This window comes from Triticum urartu, chromosome 1 (assembly GCF_003073215.2).
Source record: "Triticum urartu cultivar G1812 chromosome 1, Tu2.1, whole genome shotgun sequence".
NCBI classification, from domain to species: domain Eukaryota; kingdom Viridiplantae; phylum Streptophyta; class Magnoliopsida; order Poales; family Poaceae; genus Triticum; species Triticum urartu.
Window position 1 is genome coordinate 378,577,555 of NC_053022.1, and position 25,736 is coordinate 378,603,290.

Here is a 25,736-nt window from a genome sequence, read left to right on the forward strand (position 1 = left end):
GCCGTAAGTTTGGTAGGAAGGTACCAAAGTAATCCCGGCAGGGAACACTGGACAGCGGTCAAGAATATCCTGAAGTACCTGAAAAGGACTAAGGAAATGTTTCTCGTTTATGGAGGTGACGAAGAGCTCGTCGTAAAGGGTTACGTCGACGCTAGCTTCGACACAGATCTGGATGACTCTAAGTCACAAACCGGATACGTGTATATTTTGAATGGTGGGGCAGTAAGCTGGTGCAGTTGCAAGCAGAGCGTCGTGGCGGGATCTACATGTGAAGCGGAGTACATGGCAGCCTCGGAGGCAGCACATGAAGCAATTTGGGTGAAGGAGTTCATCACCGGCCTAGGAGTCATACCCAATGCGTCGGGGCCAATCAAGCTCTTCTGTGACAACACTGGAGCTATTGCTCTTGCCAAGGAGCCCAGGTTTCACAAGAAGACAAGGCACATCAAGCGTCGCTTCAACTCCATTCGTGAAAATGTTCAAGATGGAGACATAGATATTTGTAAAGTACATACGGACCTGAATGTAGCAGATCCGTTGACTAAACCTCTCCCTAGAGCAAAACATGATCAACACCAGAATTCCATGGGTGTTCGATTCATCATAATGTAACTAGATTATTGACTCTAGTGCAAGTGGGAGACTGTTGGAAATATGCCCTATAGGCAATAATAAAAGCATTATTATTATATTTCCTTGTTCATGATAATTGTCTTTATTCATGCTATAATTGTTTTATCCGGAAATCGTAATACATGTGTGAATAATAGACACCAACATGTCCCTAGTAAGCCTCTAGTTGACTAGCTCGTTGATCAACAGATAGTCATGGTTTCCTGACTATGGACATTGGATGTCATTGATAACGAGATCACATCATTCGGAGAATGATGTGATGGACAAGACCCAATCCTAAACATAGCATAAGATCGTATAGTTCGTTTGCTAGAGTTATCCAATGTCAAGTATCTTTTCCTTAGACCATGAGATCGTGTAACTCCCGGATACCGTAGGAGTGCTTTGGATGTACCAAACGTCACAACGTAACTGGGTGACTATAAAGGTATGCTACGGGTATCTCCGAAAGTGTCTGTTGGGTTGACACGGATCAAGACTGGGTTTTGTCACTCCGTATGACGGAGAGGTATCACTGGGCCCACTCGGTGATGCATCATCATAATGAGCTCAAAGTGACCAAGTGTCTGGTCACGGGATCATGCATTACGGTACGAGTAAAGTGACTTGCCGGTAACGAGATTGAACGAGGTATTGGGATACCGACGATCGAATCTCGGGCAAGTAACATACCGATTGACAAAGGGAATTGTATACGGGGTTGCTTGAATCCTCGACATCGTGGTTCATCCGATGAGATCATCGAGGAGCATGTGGGAGCCAACATGGGTATCCAGATCCCGCTGTTGGTTATTGATCGGAGAGCGATCTCGGTCATGTCTACATGTCTCCCGAACCCGTAGGGTCTACACACTTAAGGTTCGGTGACGCTAGGCTTGTAGGGATATGTATATGCAGTAACCCGAATGTTGTTCAGAGTCCCGGATGAGATCCCGGACGTCACGAGGAGTTCCGGAATGGTCCGTAGGTAAAGAATTATATATAGGAAGTGCTATTTCGGGCATCGGGACAAGTTTCGGGGTCACCGGTATTGTACCGGGACCACTGGAAGGGTCCCGGGGGTCCACCGGGTGGGGCCACCTGCCCCGGGGGGCCACATGGGCTGTAGGGGGTGCGCCTTGGCCTACATGGGCCAAGGGCACTAGCCCCAAGAGGCCCATGCGCCTAGGGTTCAAGGAGGGAAGAGTCCCAAAAGGGGGAAGGCACCCCCTAGGTGCCTTGGGGGGAGGGATTCCTCCCTTGGCCGCACCCACCCCTAGGAGATTGGATCTCCTAGGGCCGGTGCCCCCCTTTGACTCCCTATATATAGTGGGGAAAGGAGGGCTTTTCAGAACACATCTTTGGTGCCTCCCTCTCCCTCTCCAACACATCCTCCTCCTCCATAGTGCTTGGCGAAGCCCTGCCGGAGTACTGCAGCTCCATCAACACCACGCTGTCGTGCTGCTGCTGGAGCCATCTTCCTCAACCTCTCCTCTCCCCTTGCTGGATCAAGAAGGAGGAGACGTTACGCTGACCGTACGTGTGTTGAACGCGGAGGTGCCGTCCGTTCGGTGCTAGGATCTCCGGTGATTTGGATCACGTCGAGTACGCCTTCCTCATCCCCGTTCTTTGAACGCTTCCGCGCGTGATCTACAAAGGTATGTAGATGCAATCCAATCACTCGTTGCTAGATGAACTCATAGATGGATCTTGGTGAAACCGTAGGAAAAATTTTGTTTTCTGCTACGTTCCCCAACAGGAAGGAAGAGTTGTTTCATATGCCTCACGATAGCTTAAGCCTCATGAGTTGAATTATGCTACGCATGATTTGGAGTTAGCAGCCGTAGTGCATGCACTGAAGACTTGGAGACATTTTCTGATTGGAAACCATTGCGAGGTGTACACGGATCATAAGAGTTTGAAGTATATTTTCACACAGAAGGAGTTGAATCTCAGACAAAGGAGATGGTTGGAGCTCATCAAGGATTATGATATGAGATTGCATTATCACCCTGGAAAGGCTAACGTAGTAGCTGACGCTTTGAGCCGTAAGAGCCACGTCAACACCTTAATGACGGGAGATTTACCAAGGGAGTTAGCCGAAAATCTTCGAGATCTTTGTTTGGAAATAGTTCCGAGAGGCTATGTAGCAGCATTGGAGATTCAGTCTACGTTGATGGATAGGATCAGAGAAGCCCAAAAGACTGATAAGGAGATTGCCGAGGTAAAGGAGAAAATGAGCAAAGGAAAAGCTAAGGGATTTCGTGAGGATGAGCATGATACCCTATGGTTTGAAGACCGAGTTTATGTGCCAAATGATCCGGAGATCAGGAAGTTAATTTTACAAGAGGCCCATGATTCACCCAGGAAATACCAAGATGTATTTGGATTTGAAGGAAATTTTCTGGTGGACCGGAATGAAGAAGGATATTGCGGAGTATGTAGCAGTTTGTGATGTATGTCAGAGAGTGAAGGCAGAGCATCAGAAGCCAGCAGGATTGCTACACCCATTGCCGATACACGAACGGAAGTGGGATAAGCTAGGCATGGATTTTATTACAAGATTGCCCAGAACACGTTCAGGCTATGACTCGATATGGGTTGTAGTCGATCGTTTGACAAAGGTAGCTCATTTCATTCCAGTGAAGACTACCTATACCAGTGCAAAGTTGGCAAAGATATACATGACCAGGATCGTATGTCTGCATGGAGTTCCAAGGAGCATTGTATCAGATAGAGAAATCCAGTTTACCTCAAAGTTCTGGAATTAGTTGCATGAGACCTTGGGAACCAGACTGGAGTTTAGCACATCTTTTCACCCACAGACAGATGGACAGACTGAGAGAGTCAATCAGATTTTGGAGGATATGCTAAGAGCTTGTGCGCTAGACTACAGATCTAGCTAGGACGAGAATTTGCCGTATGCAGAGTTCTCTTACAACAACAGCTATCAATCTAGTTTGAAGATGGCCCCCTTCGAAGCCTTGTACGGAAGGAGGTGCAGGACCCCATTGTCCTGGGATGAAGTTGGAGACCGCCAGTTATTTGGACCGGATCTGATAAAGGAATCTGAACAGAAAGTGAAATTAATTCGCGACAGGCTGAAGGTAGCTCAATCCAGGCAGAAGAGTTATGCAGATTGTAAATGCAAGGAGACAGTTTACGAAGTCGGAGACCGAGTTTATCTTCGAGTATCACCACTTCGAGGAGTTAAGCGCTTTGGAGCTAAGGGAAAATTAGCGCCACGTTTTCTAGGCCCATACAAAGTTTTGGAGCGTATGGGAGAAGTAGCCTACAAGTTGGAATTGCCCGAAGGATTGTCGGGAGTTCACGACGTGTTCCATGTATCCCGGTTGAAGAAGTGCCACGCAGAGATGGCTGACATACCGCTGAGAGATACGGTACCACTGGAAGTGATTCAGTTGGACATTGATTTGACCTATGAGGAGAAACCAGTTAAGATTCCAGAGTATGCCAGTCGAGTCACCCGCAGCAAGGTTATCAAGTTTTCCAAGGTTCAGTGGAGCCACCACACGAAGGATGAAGCCACCTAGGAACGAGAGGAAGAATTGCTGAAAGACCACCCTCACCTATTTTCTAGCCAACCCGAATCTCGAGGGCGAGATTCATCTTAAGGGGGTAGGTTTGTAACATCCCAAATTTTCAATTTGGAATGTTATACACTGGATCATCATTGCATATCATATTTATTGCATTTTGGTTGATCCTAGAAATTTTTCGCAACTCAAGGACCCTCAAAAAGAGTTGGGGATTTCGTTATTTTCATATTTGGGTTGTCTCAAATTTTGAAAATAGGATCTTTTGATTTTATTTATTTTATCTTCAATTATTTCTATTACAGAAATATGAGAGAGGGAATAAAATGACTTTACCAAAATAAAGAAATATTGAGGATTTATTAAAAAATCAAATAAGATTTTATTTGGTTTTATTTGCTATTTTATTTGAATTTAGGAAAAATGCGCGTTTTTCAAAATTGCATTTAGGCCACAAATAAATGTTCATCCTGTGGGGCTCAATTTTAGAAGCCGGGTAAAATTTATTTCGGGATTTTTGGAGTCCGTTTAGTAGTCCTTTTGTTTTTTTTTCGAGCGTAAGTATTTAAAAAAAACGTCTGAACCGACCTACGGGCCGTGCTAGGCCCGGACTCCTCCAGGCATCAGCCATTATAAGCCGCCGGCCCACCCCGGGCCGAAACCCTAGCCGCCGCCCGCCTCGAGCCTCGCGCCCGCGCCACTGCCGCCTTTTGCCGCCGCGCCCCCGACGTCGCCACCCCGCGCCCCCGACGCCGCCGCCTCGCCGGAGCCGCCGCCGCCGCGCCGGACGCCGCCGCCTCGCCGGACGCCGCCGCCTGTCTCAACGCCGAGTCGCCGAGGTTGACCCGCCGGTTTTCATTCGGTTTTCTCCGGTTTTCGTTCGATTTTTTTAGTTTCGTTTTTTTCTTTAGATCGGGTTTTTTTCGGTTTAGGCTAATTAGCGAGTGTTCGCTCATTCGTTCGTTTTAACGAACGTGTTCTTCATTTAGATTCAGTTAACGAACGTTCGTTCGTTAAACTGTTCGTTGTTTTTCTTTTTCTCGGATTAAATCCGCAATTTTTCTGATCACGATTTCTGATCCGATTTTCGTTTTAGTCTAACTTTTCGCTCGTTTATCGGAATCAGGCGATTCAAGAACCTGGAGTTTCGTTTCGAAACCATCTTTACGTTTAACCAACTTAAACAAGTTTTTGCCACTGTAAAAATTGTCTTAGATCCAGAATAGTAAACGAAGCCTGTTTCTTTTGCCTTTTGTCTTTCGTTGCTTCGTTCGATTTGACTCTTTTGCCAACCAGAGTTCTTAAGTTGAATTTTCTGGTTAGATCTCTTATTTGAGTTTTACCTGTGCATTAGTTGAGTACTTATTGTCTGCTTGTTTGTTTGCGATAGAGTACCCGGAGTGCACCGCTTGCTACTTCGAATCGCTAGGTTTCCCGGATAATCAGCAAGGCAAGTAACACTTTGATCATGTTTTTCCCTCTACCCAGTTTTATTGCATTAGATCAATCCTTACACATTGCATGATTAGGATCTAATTAAATTGTGGGTTTGGGAAGTAGTTGAGATAGTACCTATTACCTGTTTATTATCAAACCTTTGGGAGTTACTTCTACGTTTGCTTATTATGTCATGCTATGCTAGTAGACATGGATTGGGTGACTGTATCCATGACAGATGTGAGATTGTTAATTAATGGTTTATTTAAGGTGGCAACTTAAACACACATCTGGGTGGATTGAGGTACCTGGGTATTCCAGGATTGCCTGTTTTTCTTTATGGACCGCCACCTAGGCTGAAAGGGATCATCAGATTATTCATGCTAGAAACTTCCGTGTGCAGCCACAAGCTATTATGGGCTCTAGCATAGTTGACTAAGTCGTGCAAACTCTTACAGTGGTAGACTAGCAGATGTAGGGGATGTAGGTGGTACAGTCTACCCATCGTAAGGTGCTGGCGCTTCTGAAAGACTATGTCTCAGTCATCCGTTTCTCAAACACCATGTAGTGCGAGAAATCCAATGGAGGAGATCGAGTCTTGTGGGGAAAAGTACGCAAACCTCTACAGAGTGTATAAACTAATCATGGTTAGCCGTGTCCCCGGTTATGGACATCTTGAGTATCTAGTACCTGGATTATCATGTGAATCTCAACATGTTACTATAAAATTAATTTTGATGGGTTTGTTCAATGATGATGCTTATTTGGGATTGAGAATGCTGTCAACCATTCTCAATGTTTAACAACCACCATGATAGTTAAATAAATTTATTCCTTTGTAGTAGGGAAAAATTGGCTTTACGCAAAACTGTAACCATAGAGCTTTCCACCAGCCAAATATGCATATAGAATAGCTGTTTCATTCCATTACTCTCTATGTGTTACATTGCCAGCATATTCCATGTGCTGACCCATTTCGGGCTGCAACGTTAATGTTGCAGACTTTTCAGACGACGATTAAGGAGTTTTAGGTCATGGTTCTATACTCAATGATGCCGTTGGAGTTGATGGACTCACTTATCTTCCAAGCCTTCCGCTGTTATCGTTATTAGATGGCCTTAAGCCATATTTATTGTAATAAGTTCTCTATTGAGACACTCGATGTAATAAGTGTGTGATTTCTACTCTGTTATAAATCCTTCAAGTACTGTGTGGTGTCAGCATTACTGATCCAGGGATGACACCGGAGCACAGAGATTGGACCGTTTGAGGTCAGGTCGCTACATTTGGTCAAGCGATCAACTACTACCCATATGGAATCATATCCTGCTTTAGTCCTGGGCAATCCGGTGATAAAATCCATGCCAAGTTTATCCCTCTTCCATTCGGGTATCGGCATAGGCTGTAATAATCCTGCTGGCTTTTGATGTTCTGCCTTCACTCTCTGACATACATCACATATGGCCACATACTTGGCAATATCCTTCTTCATACCGGTCCACCAGAAACGTTCCTTCAAATCCAGATACATCTTGGTGTTTCCGGGGTGTATCGAGTATGGTGAGTCATGAGCCTCTTGAAGTATTAACTTCCTGATCTCCTGGTTATTGGGCACATAAACTCGATCCTCATACCATAAGGTATCGTGCTCGTCTTCACGAAAACCTTTGGCCTTTCCTTTGCTCATCTTCTCCTTTGTCTCGACAATCTCCTTATCATCCTTCTGAGCTTCCCAAATCTTTTCCAGCAATGTCGACTGGACTTCCATTGTTGCAATGAATCCTCTAGGAACAATCTCCAATCGAAGTTCCATGATATTCTCTGCTAACTCCTTCAGCAGCTCTTACTTTCAAGGATATTAGCATAACTCTTCCTGCTCAAAGCGTCTGCTACAACATTGGCCTTTCCTGGGTGATAGTGTAGCTTCATATCATAATCCTTTATAAGCTCCAACCATCTCCTCTGTCTAAGGTTTAGTTCCTTCTGGGTGAAAATGTACTTCAAACTCGTATGGTCCGTGTATACATCACATCAGTTTCCAATAAGGTAATGCCTCCAGGTCTTCAATGCATGCACTACAGCTGCTAACTCCAAATAATGTGTGGCATAGTTCAACTCATGAGGTTTTAGTTGTCGTGAGGCATACGAAACAACTCTTCCATCCTGCATAAGTACACATCCAAGTCCTAAGCGAGAGGCGTCGCAATACACTTGGAATTCCTTATGTATATCCGGCAGTGTTAGCACTGGTGCTGTAGTCAACCGTTCCTTCAACTCCTGGAAACTTGCCTCGCAATCTTCTGTCCATTTAAACTTAGTATCCTTCTTTAACAGTTCATTCATTGACTTTGCAATCTTGGAAAAGTTCTCAATGAATCTCCAATAGTAACCTGCAAGTCCAAGGAAACTGCGGATCTCGCTAACTGGGGTGGGTGCCAACCATTCAGTGACTGACTGAATTTTGCTGGGGTCTACTGCTATACCTTCTCCCGATATAACATGTCCAAGGAATCCGACTTCCTTCAACCAAAACTCGCATTTGCTAAACTTAGCATACAACTGGTGTTCCCTGAGTTTCTCGAGAACTAAGCGCAAATGCTCCTGGTGCTCCTCCTCGTTCTTCGAGTATATCATAATATCATCAATAAACACCACAACAAACTTGTCCAAGTACTCCATGAACACCTTCTTCATCATGCTCATGAAATAAGCAGGGGCATTAGTCAGTCCAAATGACATGACCGTGTACTCGTATAATCCATAACGCGTCGTGAAGGCTGTCTTTGGTATATCCTTCTCACGTATCTTCAACTGATGGTATCTTGATCGCAGATCGATCTTCAAAAACACCTTAGCTCCTTGCAACTGATCAAACAGATCATTGATCATCGGCAGTGGGTACTTGTTCTTAATCGTCACCTCATTCAAGGCTCGATAATCGACAACCATCCTTAGGGATTTGTCCTTCTTCTCCACCAAAAGCACAGGGGCTCCCCAAGGTGATGAACTTCTTTGAATGTATCCTTTCTCCAATAACTCCTTGATCTGTTTCTTGATTTCCTCCAGATCATTTGCGGGCATCCGATAGGGTCTCTTGGATATTGGTCCTGTTCCTGGCAACAGCTCTATCAAAAACTCAATGTCTCTATCCGGTGGCATGCCTGGTAACTCCTCTAGAAAAACATCCGGATAATCCTTACTACAGGCACTTCCTCCTGAACAACTCCCATAAGGGCATCCACTTGGCTCCTCCTAGGCACATGCCTAGACACATACTTAATCCTTTTTCCCTCCGGGGTGGTAAGATAAATTGACTTACTAGCACAGTCAATATTCCCTCCAAACTTTGACATCCAGTCCATACCTAATATCACATCCAATCCTTGTGACTCCAAGATAATTAGGTCGGACGGAAAAACATGTGTGCCAATGGTTAAGGGTACCTAGTCGCACCATCGGCTAGCCATGTATTCTGCTCTGGGCGAGCTTACTAACAGAGGGGTCCTAAGGGTTTGGGTTGGTAGATTAAACTTATGCACAAATCCCCTTGATATGTATGAATGCGATGCACCAGTATCGAAAAGAACAAGAGCGGTAAATGACTTAACCAAAAACTTACCTATTACCGCGTCCGGCTACTCTTCAACCTCCTCCACGTTAACGTGGTTCACTTGTCCTTTGTTGAATGGATTAGGCTTCTTCCCCGCACTCCCATTTCCGTTTCCATCGCTTCCTTCAGGGCACTCCGTGGCGTAGTGTCCAGTCTTCCCATACTTGAAGCAAGTAACGTGACTTAGATCTCTTTTGGTGGGTGTGGCTGGATTGGGGTGGTTCTGATTATTGTTGGTTCTATTCCCATTCCCATTCTTAGAACCATTGTGGTTATGTGATCCTCCTCCAGTGTGGTTGTGACCTCCATGGTTATGAACAAGTCCTCCCGAATTCGGGGTTAGGCGCGGCCTCTGCTGAGCTCCTGAGTTATACTTCCCTTGTCCATATTTTCTCTTGCGACTCTCAATCTGCTGCTGCTTCCCTTCAATCATAAGAGCCTTATCTACCAACTCCTGGTAGTTGTTGAAGGTTGCTACCATCAACTGCATGCTCATCTCATCATTCAGCCCTTCCATAAACTTCTCCTGCTTCGCGGCATCGGTGGCCACATCATCAGGGGCATAGCGAGATAACTTGCTAAACTCATCCACATACTGAGCCACAGTACGGTTCCCCTGACATAGGTTGCGGAACTCCCGCTTCTTCATCTGCATAGCTCCAGTTGAGACATTGACCGTGCCGAAAGCTTGCTAAAACTGGTCCCAAGTGACGTTGGCTATGGGGAAAGTGGCTGTGTAATTCTCCCACCATGAGGCTGCAGGTCCATCCAATTGATGTGCGGCAAAACGCACCCTCTCAGCATCCGTGCAACCTGCGGTGGTCAACTCCCTTCCAATACGGCGTAGCCAATCATCAGCAACTATAGGCTCGGTGTTACTGGAAAACACCGGCGGCTGTAACCTTAGAAAACGGGCTAGGTTGTCCACTGGCGGCGGGTTGTTATTATTGTTGTTGTCGTTGCCCTAGTTCTGAACTAGCAATTGCATCAAAGTATTTTGTTGCTGGATCAACTGGGTGAGCTCCAGTGGGAAAGCAAAACCAGGGTCACGTCTCGGAGGCATCTGATGGGTTTAGATGGGAGACATCAGAATAGAAAGGGGGTCTAATGAGAAAACACTACCCATATGCACATGAGACAAACACAAACATTTCACTCAATCAATCAAGCAAGGGCATACAAACGGTCTAGGACTATCGCAAAGTGCTCATCTAATACTAGTTACATGGGGAAAAATTCTACTAATATTTGGTGGTCATCTAGAAATTTTGATCGGTGGAAGACTCCATGATGTCTGCTCCAGCTTCGTCTTCAAAGTTATCATCACTAGGATCGGAATCGGTGTCGTCGATGATGATGTAGTCCTCGGGGCGTATCTCCTTGGGTTCTTCTTCTTTGTCTATTTCCACTGGTGCTGGTCCTCCCATGAATACTCCGATCTTCTTGACTAAGTCGTCATTCTTCTCCAGTAGTGTCTTGATTTCCTCCTCATATCCATCGCGTGTAAACTTGAGTTCTTCCTCCAGCTCGATGATTCTAGTCTTCGCTTTCTTCAACTCCATCATGTCAGCGCACATCTGGTTCTCCTGACGTCGAATGTGCTGGTTTAACTCCTGGATGAAAGCTGCAATGGATCTATCCTTCCTGGTGTTGATTACTTCCCATTGCTCGTCTCGGCGCCCACATATTTGGTAGATAGTGTCCTTAAGCTCCCTGTTGTAGACCTCTCCAATGCGTCCCATGGTAATGTGGGCTGCCATGCTCTTGCCTAGACTCCAGGTGGGTGCTTCAAAAGAAAACTCTATGGGTTTATAAGTTGGCGAGAACGTCCTTCCTGGAAGTTGTACTTGAACCATCCAGCGCTCCTCTTTAGGTAAAGTGGCATTGTACGTTCCGGTGAAGCTTGGTATATCAATGTTCAAGTACCTAGTGACTTCCTTCAAGTGGCGTCCAAAAGGTGTGTCTTCATATGGTTGTGCAAACTTGTTCTTCATCTCCGCCATCCTAAAGAGTAGAAAATGGAGAGAAGTCAGAAATGAGAAGAGAAGTGTGACCTAGGGTTTACCTTAGTGGTCGTGTCCTACACTCAGCGCATGCTCTGATACCATCTTGTAGCGACCCGACCTCAGATGTTCAAGTCTCTGTGCTTTCGTGTCATCCCTGGATCAGTAATGCTGACACACACAGTACTCGAAGGATTTATAACAGAGTGGCAATCACACACTTATTACATTGAATGTCTCAAGAGAGAACTTATTACAATAATATGGCTTAAGGCCATCTAATACGATAACAGCGGAAGGCTTGGAAGATAAAGTGAGTCCATCAACTCCAACGGCATAACTGAGCTGCACGGCAACGACCTAACGACCTTACTCCTCGTCTGAAAAGTCTGCAACATAATACGTTGCAGCCCGAAAACGGGTCAGCACATGGAATATGCTGGCAAAATAACACAGTAGAGCAAGAACAGAATAATGCTATCACTACATGCATATTTGGCTGGTGGAAAGCCCTATGGTTATAGTTTTTGCGAAAAGCCAATTTTTCCCTACAACAAAGGAATAGATTTTAATTTTACTCTCATGGTAGTTGAAACATCATTGAGAAGGTTCCTCCAACTCAATCCCAATTAAAGTGATTAACATCCCAACAATATTAATTAAGAATGATGAGATACATGTGATAACTCAAATACTAGATACTCAAGAATTGTCCATAATCGGGGACACGGCTAACCATGATTAGATTTACACTCTACAGAGGTTTGCGCACTTTTCCCCACAAGACTCGATCGCCTCCGTTGGATTTCTCGCACTACAAGGTGTTTCAGAAACGGATGACCGAGACATAGTCTTTCAGAAACATTAACTCTCTACTCCGGACAGACCATACCAAACCTACATCCCTCTACCTGCTGATCTGCCTCTTCAAGAGCTTCACGTAACTTACTCAACTATGCTAGAGCCCATAATAGCTTGTGGCTGCACATGGAAGTTTCTAGCATGAATCATCTTAGTTCCCTTCGAGCCTGGGTGGCGGTCCATAGGAAGATCACACGGGTACTCCGGGATTTCCAAAAAATACAGGCAACACTGGGTACTCCAGGTGCCTCAATCCACCTAGATGTTAATTTAAGTTGCCACCTTAAGTTTGAACCATTAATTAACAATCTCACATCTGTCATGGATTTCACTCAAACCCAAACCACGTCTACGAGCATAGCATAGCATAGCAATATAAGCAACGCGTAGAAGTAACTCCCAGGGTTTGAATGTAACAGGGTAATAGGTTCTACCTCAACAACTACTTCCCAACCCACAAGTTATTGACATCCTAATCATGCAATGTTTGAGGATTGGAACTAATGCATAAAAACTGGGTGATAAAAGGGATATGATCAAAGTGTTACTTGCCTTGCTGACGGTCTGCAAAACCTAGGGACTCGTAGTAGCACGCTTCGCACTCCGGGTGTTCTATCGCAAACAAACAATAACTTACATAAGCAACAAGCAAAGAAACACGGGTAAATATCAAATAAGAGGGGGTTGACCAGAAGGTTCAACTTAAGAACTCCGGTTTGCAAAAAGAATCAAATCAAACGGAGCAACGAAACTCAAACGGCGAAAAAGAGAAGCTTCATTCACTAATCTGAACCTAGGTCAAATTTTACAGTAGCAAAAACTTATTGAGTTGGTTAAACGGAAAGAGGGTCTCGAGACGAAGATCCAGGCGCTTGAATCGCCTGATTCCGACTAACGAGCGAAAAGAAAAACAGAAACTAAGATCGAATCAAAAATCACGATCAGAAAAATCACGGAATAAATCCGATAAAAGAAAACAGACTAACAGACTAACGAACGAGGGCTCATTAGCTAGATCTAACGGGCGAAAACCATTCATTAAAACGAACGTACGGACGAACGTCCGCTAACTAGAAGAACCGAGAAAAAACAGCGAATCCAAAAAAACGGATCTAGGGTTTTCTAAAAAAACCGAACGGTTTAAAAAACCGGCGGCGGGTCCGGTGGCTACCTCCGCTGAGGGGGCTCCGGCGAGGCGGGGGCGGCGGCGGCGGCGGCGGCTAGCGTGGGTGGCGGCGGCGGCTGCGGCGGCGGGGTTGGCGGCGGTGGCGGTGTGGTGTTGGGGCTCGAGGGCGGGCGTATATAAAGGGCGGGGGCGGCGCGACTTAGAGGAGGGGGCAAGGCGCGGCGGCAGGCGGAGTCCAACTCGGACTCCGGTCCGAGGGGCGGCGGCGGCGCGCGCGCGCAGGAGGCGGCGGCGGCCTGGCTCAGCTGGGCCTTAGGCCTAGTCGGGCGCAGAACTTTTTTTTTAAATAATTCCGCTGACAGAAATAAAATTCTAGAAAAATAAATAAAAATCTAAAAATGCCAAAACAAATTTTCACCGTCTAAATAAAATATTTAGAACGAGATGAACATTTTCTTGGCCCTAAAATGCAATTTGAAAAACGTGCAATATTTCTAATGCAAACAAAATTGCAATAAAATCCAAATAAAACAAATATTTGATTTTAATATTTTTCCTCCAATATTTCAATTATCTTGGAGAAGTCATATTATCTCCTCTCATATATTTTAGTATGAAATATTTTCGGAGAGAAAATAATTAAAACCAATATCCTCGTTTCAAGATAAAATCAAATTTGAAAACCGGGAAAATCCCCAACTCTCTCCGAGGGTCCTTGAGTTGCTTAGGATTTCAAGGATCACTAGACGAAATGCAAATAAAATATGATATGCATGGATGACTATGTATAACATTCCAAATTGAAAAATTTGGGATGTTACAAACCTACCCCCCTTAAGATGAATCTCGCCCTCGAGATTCGGGTTGGCTAGAAAATAGGTGTGGGTGGTCTTTGTGAAGATCATCCTCTCGTTCCCAGGTGGCTTCGTCCTCGGTATGGTGGCTCCACGGAACTTTGCAAAACATGATAACTTTACTGCGAGTGACTCTGCTGGCAAACTCAAGAATCTTTACTAGCTTTTCCTCGTAAGTCAAATCACTGTCCAACTGTATTGCCTCCAAGGGTACTATATCTCTTAACGGTATATCGGCCATCTCAGCATGACAGTTCTTCAGCTGTGAAACGTGGAACACATCTTGAACTCCTGACAATCCCTCGGGTAACTCTAACTTGTAGGCAACTTCTCCCATCTGTTCCAAAACACGATACAGCCCTACAAATCTCGGAGCTAGTTTCCCCTTAACTCCAAAATGTTTCACTCCTCAAAAGGGATATACTCGCAGATATACTCTGTCTCCAATTTCATAGGTTACCACTTTGTGTTTTGAGTCTGCATAACTCTTCTGCCTGGACTGAGCAATCTTCAATCTATCACGAATCAATTTAACCTTCTCCTCAGACTCCTTGATCAAGTCTGGTCCAAACAATTGTCGGTCTCCTACCTCGTCCCACATCAAAGGTGTTCTGCACCTGCATCCATACAGGGCTTCAAACGGTGCCATCTTCAAACTGGCTTGGTAGCTGTTGTTGTACGAGAGCTCTGCGTAAGGCAAATTGTCATCCCAACTAGATCCATAATCTAGTGCACAGGCTCTCAACATGTCCTCCAAAATTTGGTTCACTCTCTCGGTTTGTCCATCTGTCTACGGGTGAAAAGATGTACTGAACTATAACCTTGTTCCCAAAGTCTGAAGTAACTGATGCCAGAATTTTGAAGTAAACTGTGTTCCTCTATCTGACACGATGGTCCTTGGAACTCCATGCAGACATACGATCCTGGACATATAAATCTTGGCCAACTTTGCACTGGTATAAGTGGTTTTCACTGGGATGAAGTGAGCTACTTTGGTGTAACATCCCAAATTTTCAATTTGGAATGTTATACACTAGATCATCATTGCATATCATATTTATTGCATTTTGGTTGATCCTAGAAATTTTTCGCAACTCAAGGACCCTCGGAGAGAGTTGGGGATTTCGTTATTTTCATATTTGGGTTGTCTCAAATTTTGAAAATAGGATCTTTTGATTTTATTTATTTTATCTTCAATTATTTCTATTACAAAAATATGAGAGAGGGAGTAAAATGGCTTTCCCAAAATAAAGAAATATTGAGGACTTAATAAAAAAATCAAATAAGATTTTATTTGGTTTTATTTGCTATTTTATTTGAATTTAGGAAAAAATGCGCATTTTTCAAAATTGCATTTAGGCCCCAAATAAATGTTCATCATGTGCGGCTCGATTTTAGAAGTTGGGGAAATTTTATTTCGGGATTTTTGGACTCCGTTTAGTACTCCTTTTGTTTTTTTCCGAGCGTAAATATTTAAAAAAAACGTCCGAACCGACCTACGGGCCGTGCTAGGCCCGGACTCCTCCAGGCCTCAGCCTTTATAAGCCGCCGGCCCACCCCGGGCCGAAACCCTAGCCGCCGCCCGCCTCGAGCCTCGAGCCCGCACCGCTGCCGCCTTTCGTCGCCGCGCCCCCGACACCGCCGCCCCGCGCCCCAGATGCCGCCGCCTCGCCGGAGCCGCCGCCGCCCGTCTCGCCGCCGAGTCGCCGAGGTTGACCCGCCGTTTTTCGTTCGGTTTTCGCCAGTTTTCGTTCGGTTTTTTTGGTTTCGGTTTTTTTCTTTAGATCGGTTTTTTCGGTTTAGGCTAATTAGCGAGCATTCGCTCGTTCGTTCGTTTTAACGAACGCGTTCTTCGTTTAGATTCGGTTAACGAACGTTCGTTCGTTAAACTGTTTGTCGTTTTCCTTTTTCTCGGATTAAATCCGCGATTTTTCTGATCGCGATTTCTGATCCGATTTTCGTTTTAGTCTAACTTTTCGGTCGTTTATCGGAATCAGGCGGTTCAAGCGCCTGGACTTTCGTTTCGAAACCCTCTTTCCGTTTAACCAACTTAAACATGTTTTTTCCACTATAAAAATTTCCTTAGATCCAGAATAGTAAACGAAGCCTCTTTCTTTTGCCTTTTGTCTTTCGTTGCTTCGTTTGATTTGACTCTTTTGCCAACCAGAGTTCTTAAGTTGAATTTTCTGGTTAGATCTCTTATTTGAGTTTTACCTGTGCATTAATTGAGTACTTATTGTATTCTTGTTTGTTTGCGATAGAGTACCCGGAGTGCGCTGCTTGCTACTTCGAATTGCTAGGTTTCCCGGATCATCAGCAAGGCAAGTAACACTTTGTTCATGTTTTTCCCTCTACCCAGTTTTACTGCATTAGATCAATCCTTACACATTACATGATTAGGATCTAATTAAATTGTGGGTTTGGGAAGTAGTTGAGGTAGTACCTATTATCTGTTTATTATCAAACCTTTGGGAGTTACTTCTACGTTTGCTTATTATGCCATGCTATGCTAGTAGATGTCGATTGGGTGAGTGTATCCATGACAGATGTGAGATTGTTAATTAATGGTTTATTTAAGGTGGCAACTTAAACACACATCTGGGTGGATTGAGATACCTGGGTATTCCAGGATTGCATGTTTTTCTTTATGGACCGCCACCCAGGCTCAAAGGGATCATGAGATTATTCATGCTAGAAACTTCCGTGTGCAGCCACAAGCTATTATGGGCTCTAGCATAGTTGACTAAGTCGTGCGAACTCTTACAGTGGTAGACTAGCAGATGTAGGGGATGTAGGTGGTACGGTCTACCCATCGTAAGGTGCTAGCACTTCTGAAAGACTATGTCTCGGTCATCCGTTTCTCAAACATCATGTAGTGTGATAAATCCAACGGAGGAGATCAAGTCTTGTGGGGAAAAGTGCGCAAACCTCTGCAGAGTGTATAAACTAATCATGGTTAGTCGTGTCCCCGGTTATGGACATCTTGAGTATCTAGTACCTGGATTATCATGTGAATCTCAACATGTTACTATAAAATTAATTTTGATGGGTTTGTTTAATGATGATGCTTAATTGGGATTGAGAATGCTGTCAACCATTCTCAATGTTTAACAACCACCATGATAGTTAAATAAATTTATTCCTTTACAGTAGGGAAAAATTGGCTTTACGCAAAACTGTAACCATAGAGATTTCCACCAGCCAAATATGCATATAGAATAGTTTTTTCATTCCATTACTCTCTATGTGTTACATTGCTAGCATATTCCATGTGCTGACCCGTTTCGGGCTGCAACGTTAATGTTGCAGACTTTTTAGACGATGATTAAGGAGTTTTACGCCGTGGTTCTATACTCAGTGATGCCGTTGGAGTTGATGGACTCATTTATCTTCCAAGCCTTCCACTATTATCGTTATTAGATGGCCTTAAGCCATATTTATTCTAATAAGTTCTTTATTGAGACACTGGATGTAATAAGTGTGTGATTGCTACTTTGTTATAAATCCTTCAAGTACTATGTGGTGTCAGCATTACTGATCCAGGGATGACACCGGAGCACAGAGATTGGACCATTTGAGGTCTGGTCGCTGCAAGATGGTATCAGAGCACACGCTGACTATAGGACACGACCACTAAGCTAAAGACCTAGATCACTACTCACTCTCTTGTCTTTCTGACTCCTCATCTTTTGTACTCTTTTAGGATAGCGGATGCAAGGAACAAGTTCACGCAACCGGATGAAGATACACCCTTTGGATGTCATTTAAAGGAAGTCACTAGATATCTGAACATAGGAGTACCAAGCTTCACCGGCACCTACAACGCCACTTTACCTGAAGAAGAGCGCTGGATGATTCAAGTTCAAGTTCCAGGAAGGACGTTCATGCCAGTCACTGAGCCCATAGAGTTTTCTTTTGATGCACCAACTTGGAGTCTAGGAAAGAGCATGGCAGCTCACATCGCTATGGGACGCATTGGAGAAGTCTACCGCAATGATCTTAAGGATACTATCTACCAGATTTGTGGGCGTCGAGATGAGCACTGGGAGATGATCAGCACCAGAAAGGATAGATCAATTGTAGCTTTTATCCAGGAGTTAAACCAGCACATTCGACGTCAGGAAAACCAGATGTGCGCCGACATGATAGATCTGAAGAAGGCAAGGACAAGAATCCAGGAACTGGAGGAAGAACTCAAGGCTACTCGTGAATATTATGAAGAGGAAATTGGATTATTAGTGGAGAAGAATGACGATCTGATCAAGAAGATCGGAATATTTATGGGAGGCCCTACACCGGTAGAAGAAGACGAAGAACCCAAGGAGATTCGCACGGAAGACTACATCATCATCGACGACACCAACTCGAATCCAGATGATAGCGATGATGACTACGTTGATGAAGCTGGAGCAGATATCATGGAGTCTGCAACCGAAAAATATCTCTAGTAGACCACCTCATCAGTAGTAGTAGTCCACCATGTAAATATTATAGTCCGAGCACTTTTGCGATAGTTAGATCGATTGCATGCCCTTGTTTGATTGAATGAATGAAGTGAATTGTTTGCTTTTGCCGCATGAGCATATGGTAGTGTTTTCTCTTTAGACCCCCTCTATTCTTAAATCTCATCTTTTCTAAAAACCCTCAGGTGCCTCCGAGACGTGTCCCCAGATTTACCTTCCCACCAGAGCTCACCCAGTTGATCCAGCAGCAGAACACATTGATGCAGTTACTAGTCCAGAATCAGAATCAAGGGAACAAGAACAACAACCCACCACCACCACCTGTTGATCACTTAGCCCATTTTCTTAGGCTGAATCCGCCAGTATTTTCTAGTAGCACCGAGCCGATAGTAGCAGATGGTTGGCTCCGCAAGATAGCTAGAGAGTTGACCACAACAGGATGCACGATGCGGAGAAGGTGAAGTTTTCCGCACATCAGCTTGAAGGACCCGCAACATCATGGTGGGAGAATTTCATAGCCACTTTCCCTGTTGATACTGTCACATGGGACCAGTTCCAGCAGGCTTTTCGAACTACCCGTGTTTCAGCAGGAGCTATGGCCATGAAGAAGCGAGAGTTTTGCAACTTGCACCAAGGAGGACGGACAGTTGGCCAGTATGTGGAGGACTTTAGTAAATTAGCACGTTATGCCCCACATGACGTTGCTACGAATGTAGCAAAGCAGGAGAAGTTTCTAGAAGGACTGAATGATGAGTTGAGCATGCAGTTGATGGTAGCAAGCTTCAACAACTACCAGGAGTTGGTAGATCGTGCTCTTATGATTGAAGGGAAGCAGCAGCAAATTGAGAATCGCAAGAGGAAGTATGGATAAGGAAAGTACAATTCTGGAGCTCAGCAGAAGCCATGTTTTACCTCTAGACCGGGAGGACATTTCTAGCATACCCATGGAGGAGGTAGCTCGCACAATCACAATGGCCCCAAGACTGGTAATGGGAATGGGGGAAGCAACGGCCAGAACCGCACCAGCCCATCAACCCCAGCCAAGAAAGACCTGAGCCAAGTCACTTGCTTTAAGTGCCAGAAGACCGGACATTATGCCAATGAATGTCCTGAATCACAGAATAGAAATGGCAATGGAAGCTCTGGGAAGAAGCCGAACCCTTTCAACAGGGGACAGGTGAACCACGTTAACGTGGAGGAGGTTGAAGAGCAGCCGGATGCAGTAATCGGTAAGTTTTTGGTTAAGTCATTTACTGCACTCGTTCTTTTTGATACTGGTGCATCACATTCATACATATCAAGGGGATTTGTGGATAAGTATAAACTGCCAACCCAAGCCCTTAGGTCACCCATGTTAGTAACCTCGCCTCAAGTAGAATATATGGCTAGTCTATGGTGTGATCGCTTACCATTAAGGATTGGTAACTACGTATTTCCATCGGACCTAATAGTGTTGGAATCTCAAGGACTGGATGTGATATTAGGCATGGATTGGTTGTCAAAGTATGGAGGGAATATTGAATGTGCCAATAAGTCAATTTTGCTTACCACCCCAGAAGGGAGAAGGATCAAGTATGTATCCCGACATGTGCCAAAGAGGACTCAAGCAAATTGTTTAACATGAGTTGTGCAGGAGGAAGTACCAGTAGTGAAGGATTTCCCTGATGTATTTCTAGAAGAATTGCCAGGCATGCCACCGAATAGAGATATTGAGTTTCTGATTGAGCTTTTGCCATGCACAGGGCCAATATCAAAGAGACCATATAGGATGCATACAAAGGATTTTGTGGAAATTAAGAAGCAAATTAAGGAGTTACTAGATAAAGGATATATTCGCCCAAGTTCTTCACCTTGGGGATTGCCAGTACTTCTAGTGGAAAAGAAGGATGGATCGTTAAGATGGTTGTCAATTATCGAGGATTGAATGAATTAACCATCAAGAACAAATACCCACTATCGATGATCAATGATCTGTTTGATCAATTGCAAGGAGCTAAGGTATTTTCCAAGATCGATCTACGATCAGGATACCACCAGTTGAAGATTCGGGAACAGGATATACCCAAGACGGCTTTTACCACCAGGTATGGGCTGTATGAGTATACCGTTATGTCATTTGGTCTGACTAACGCACCTGCATATTTTATGAACATAATGAACAAAGTGTTTATGGAGTTCTTGGATAAGTTCGTCGTAGTGTTCATTGAAGATATCCTGGTTTACTCGAAGAATGAAGAGGAGCATAAGGAGCATTTGTGTTTGGTTCTTGGAAAGCTCATAGAACATCGGTTATATGCCAAGTTTAGCAAATGTGAGTTTTGGTTGAAATAAGTTGGATTTCTCGGACACGTTATATCCGGAGAAGGTATAGTAGTAGATCCCACTAAAGTTGATACCGTGACCAAGTGGGAAGCACCAACCACAGTTGGAGAGATCCGGAGTTTTCTTGGACTCGCAAGATACTACCGGAGGTTTATTGAGAATTTCTCAAAGATTGCGAAGCCTATGACGGAATTGTTGAAGAAGGATACCAAGTTCATATGGACTGAGGAATGTGAGGCTAGTTTTCAGGAGTTGAAGAAATGTTTGGTTACCTCACCAGTGTTGATTTTATCGGATCAGACCAAGGATTATGAGGTGTATTGTGACGCTTCACGTCAAGGACTTGGAGCAGTGCTTATGCAGGAAGTGTTGGAAATATGCCCTAGAGGCAATAATAAAAGCATTATTATTATATTTCCTTGTTCATGATAATTGTCTTTATTCATGCTATAATTGTGTTATCCGGAAATCGTAATACATGTGTGAATAATAGACACCAACATGTCCCTAGTAAGCCTCTAGTTGACTAGCTCGTTGATCAACAGATAGTCATGGTTTCCTGACTATGGACATTGGATGTCATTGATAACGAGATCACATCATTAGGAGAATGATGTGATGGACAAGACCCAATCCTAAACATAGCATAAGATCGTATAGTTTGTTTGCTAGAGTTATCCAATGTCAAGTATCTTTTCCTTAGACCATGAGATCGTGTAACTCCCGGATACCGTAGGAGTGCTTTGGGTGTACCAAACGTCACAACGTAACTGGGTGACTATAAAGGTATGCTACGGGTATCTCCAAAAGTGTCTGTTGGGTTGACACGGATCAAGACAGGGATTTGTCACTCCGTATGACGGAGAGGTATCACTGGGCCCACTCGGTGATGCATCATCATAATGAGCTCAAAGTGACCAAGTGTCTGGTCACGGGATCATGCATTACGGTACGAGTAAAGTGACTTGCCGGTAACGAGATTGAACGAGGTATTGGGATACCGACGATCGAATCTCGGGCAAGTAACATACCGATTGACAAAGGGAATTGTATACGGGGTTGCTTGAATCCTCGACATCGTGGTTCATCCGATGAGATCATCGAGGAGCATGTGGGAGCCAACATGGGTATCCAGATCCCGCTGTTGGTTATTGACCGGAGAGCGATCTCGGTCATGTCTACATGTCTCCCGAACCCGTAGGGTCTACACACTTAAGGTTCGGTGACGCTAGGGTTGTAGGGATATGTATATGCAGTAACCCGAATGTTGTTCGGAGTCCCGGATGAGATCCCGGACGTCACGAGGAGTTCCGGAATGGTCCGGAGGTAAAGAATTATATATAGGAAGTGCTATTTCGGGCATCGGGACAAGTTTCGGGGTCACCGGTATTGTACTGGGACCACCGGAAGGGTCCCGGGGGTCCACCAGGTGGGGCCACCTGCCTCGGGGGGCCACATGGGCTGTAAGGGGTGCGCCTTGGCCTACATGGGCCAAGGGAACCAGCCCCAAGAGGCCCATGCGCCTAGGGTTCAAGGAGGGAAGAGTCCCAAAGGGGGAAGGCACCCCCTAGGTGCCTTGGGGAGGAGGGATTCCTCCCTTGGCCGCACCCCCCCTAGGAGATTGGATCTCCTAGGGCCGGCGCCCCCCCTTGGACTCCCTATATATAGTGGGGGAAGGAGGGCTTTTCAGAACACATCTTTGGTGCCTCCCTCTCCCTCTCCAACACATCCTCCTCCTCCATAGTGCTTGGCGAAGCCCTGCCGGAGTACTGCAGCTCCATCAACACCACGCCGTCGTGCTGCTGCTGGAGCCATCTTCCTCAACTTCTCCTATCCCCTTGCTGGATCAAGAAGGAGGAGACGTTACGCTGACCGTACGTGTGTTGAACGCGGAGGTGCCGTCCGTTCGGTGCTAGGATCTCCGGTGATTTGGATCACGTCGAGTACACCTTCCTCATCCCCGTTCTTTGAACGCTTCCGCGCGTGATCTACAAAGGTATGTAGATGCAATCCAATCACTCGTTGCTAGATGAACTCATAGATGGATCTTGGTGAAACCGTAGGAAAAATTTTGTTTTCTGCTACGTTCCCCAACAGTGGCATCATGAGCTAGGTCTATGCGTAGTTCTTCTTGCGCGAGTAGAACACAATTTGTTGTGGGCGTAGATGTTGCCAACTTTCTTGCCGCTACTAGTATTATCTTGCTTCAACGGTATTGTGGGATGAAGCGGCCTGGACCAACCTTACACGTACGCTTATGTGAGACCGGTTCCACCAACTAACATGCACAAGTTGCATAAGGTGGCTGGCGGGTGTCTGTCTCTCCCACTTTAGTTGGAGCGGATTCGATGAACAGGGTCCTTATGAAGGGTAAATAGAAGTTGACAAATCACGTTGTGGCTTTCACGTAGGTAAGAAAACGTTCATGCTAGAACCCTATTTCAGCCACGTAAAACTTGCAACAACAATTAGAGGATGTCTAACTTGTTTTTGCAACAAGTGCTTTGTGATATGATATGGCCAAAGTTGTGATGTATGATGAATGATATATATGTGATGTATGAGATGTTCATGCTATTGTAATAGGAATCACGACTTGCATGTCGATGAGTATGACAACTGGCAGGAGCCATAGGAGTTGTCTTTATTTTTTGTATGACCTGCGTGTCATTGAGAAACGCCATGTAAATTACTTTACTTTATTGCTAAACGCGTTAGCCATAGTAGTAGAAGTAATAGTTGGCGAGCAACTTCATGGAGACACGATGATGGAGATCATGATGATGGAGATCATGGTGTCATGCCAGTGACAAGATGATCATGGAGCCCCAAGATGGAGATCAAAGGAGCTATGTGATATTGGCCATATCATGTTACTATTATTATTTGATTACATGCGATGTTTATCATGTTTTCCATCTTGTTTGCTTAGAACGACGGTAGGAAATAAGATGATCCCTCATAATAATTTCAAGAAAGTGTTCCCCCTAACTGTGCACCGTTGCGACAGTACGTTGTTTCGAAGCACCACGTGATGATCGGGTGTTAGATTCTAACGTTCACATACAACGGGTGTAAGACAGATTTACACATGCAAACATTTAGGTTGACTTGACGAGCCTAGCATGTACAGACATGGCCTCGGAACACAGAAGACCGAAAGGTCGAGCATGAGTCGTATAGAAGATACGATCAACATGAAGATGTTCACCGATGTTGACTCGTCCGTCTCACGTGATGATCGGACATGGCCTAGTTAACTCGGATCATGTTATACTTAGATTACAGGAGGGATGTCTATCTAAGTGGGAGTTCATTGAATAATTTGATTAGATGAACTTAATTATCATGAACTTAGTCTAAAATATTTACAATATGTCTTGTAGATCAAATGGCCAACGTAGTCCTCAACTTCAACGCGTTCCTAGAGAAAACCAAGCTGAAAGACGATGGCAGCAACTATACGGACTGGATCTGGAACTTGAGGATCATCCTCATAGCTGCCAAGAAAGATTATGTCCTACAAGCACCGCTAGGTGACGCACCTGTTCTCCCTGCAGAACAAGACGTTATGAACGCTTGGCAGGCACGTCCCGATGACTACTCCCTCGTTCAGTGCGGCATGCTTTACAGCTTAGAGCCGGGGCTCCAAAAACGTTTTGAGAGACACGGAGCATATGAGATGTTCGAAGAGCTGAAAATGGTTTTCTAAGCTCATGCCCGGGTCGAGAGATATCAAGTCTCCGACAAGTTCTTCAGCTGTAAGATGGAGGAAAACAGTTATGTCAGTGAGCACATACTCACTATGTCTGGGTTGCATAACCGCTTGACTCAGCTGGGAGTTAATCTCCCGGATGACGCGGTCATTGACAGAATCCTTCAGTCGCTTCCACCGAGCTACAAGAGCTTTGTGATGAACTTCAATATGCAGGGGATGGAAAAGACCATTCCTGAAGTATTTGCAATGCTGAAATCAGCAGAGGTAGAAGTCAAAAAGGAACATCAAGTGTTGATGGTGAATAAAACCACTAAGTTCAAGAAGGGCAAGGGTAAGAAAGCCTTCAAGAAGGACGGCAAGGGAGTTGCCGCGCCCGGTAAGCAAGCTGCCGGGAAGAAGCCAAAGAATGGACCCAAGCCCGAGACTGAGTGCTTTTATTGCAAGGTAAGTGGTCACTGGAAGCGGAACTGCCCTAAATACTTAGCAGACAAGAAGGCCGGCAAAACGAAAGGTATATGTGATATACATGTAATTGATGTGTACCTTACCAGTATTCGTAGTAGCTCCTGGGTATTTGATACCGGTGCGGTTGCTCACATTTGTAACTCAAAGCAGGAGCTGTGGAATAAGCGGAGACTGGCAAAGGACGAGGTGACGATGCGCGTCGGGAATGGTTCCAAGGTCAATGTGATCGCCGTCGGCACGCTACCTCTACATTTGCCTTCGGGATTAGTTCTAAACCTTAATAATTGTTATGTAGTGCCAGCTTTGAGCATGAACATTGTATCAGGATCTCGTTTAATTCGAGATGGCTACTCATTTAAATCCGAGAATAATGGTTGTTCTATTTATATGAGAGATATGTTTTATGGTCATGCTCCGATGGTGAATGGTTTATTCTTAATGAATCTCGAGCGTGATGCTACACATGTTCATAGTGTGAGTACCAAAAGATGTAAGATTGATGATGATAGTCCCACATACTTGTGGCACTGCCGCCTTGGTCACATCGGTGTCAAACGCATGAAGAAGCTCCATGCTGATGGACTTTTAGAGTCTCTTGATTACGAATCATTTGACACGTGCGAACCATGCCTCATGGGTAAAATGACCAAGACTCCATTCTCAGGGACAATGGAGCGAGCAACCAACTTATTGGAAATCATACAT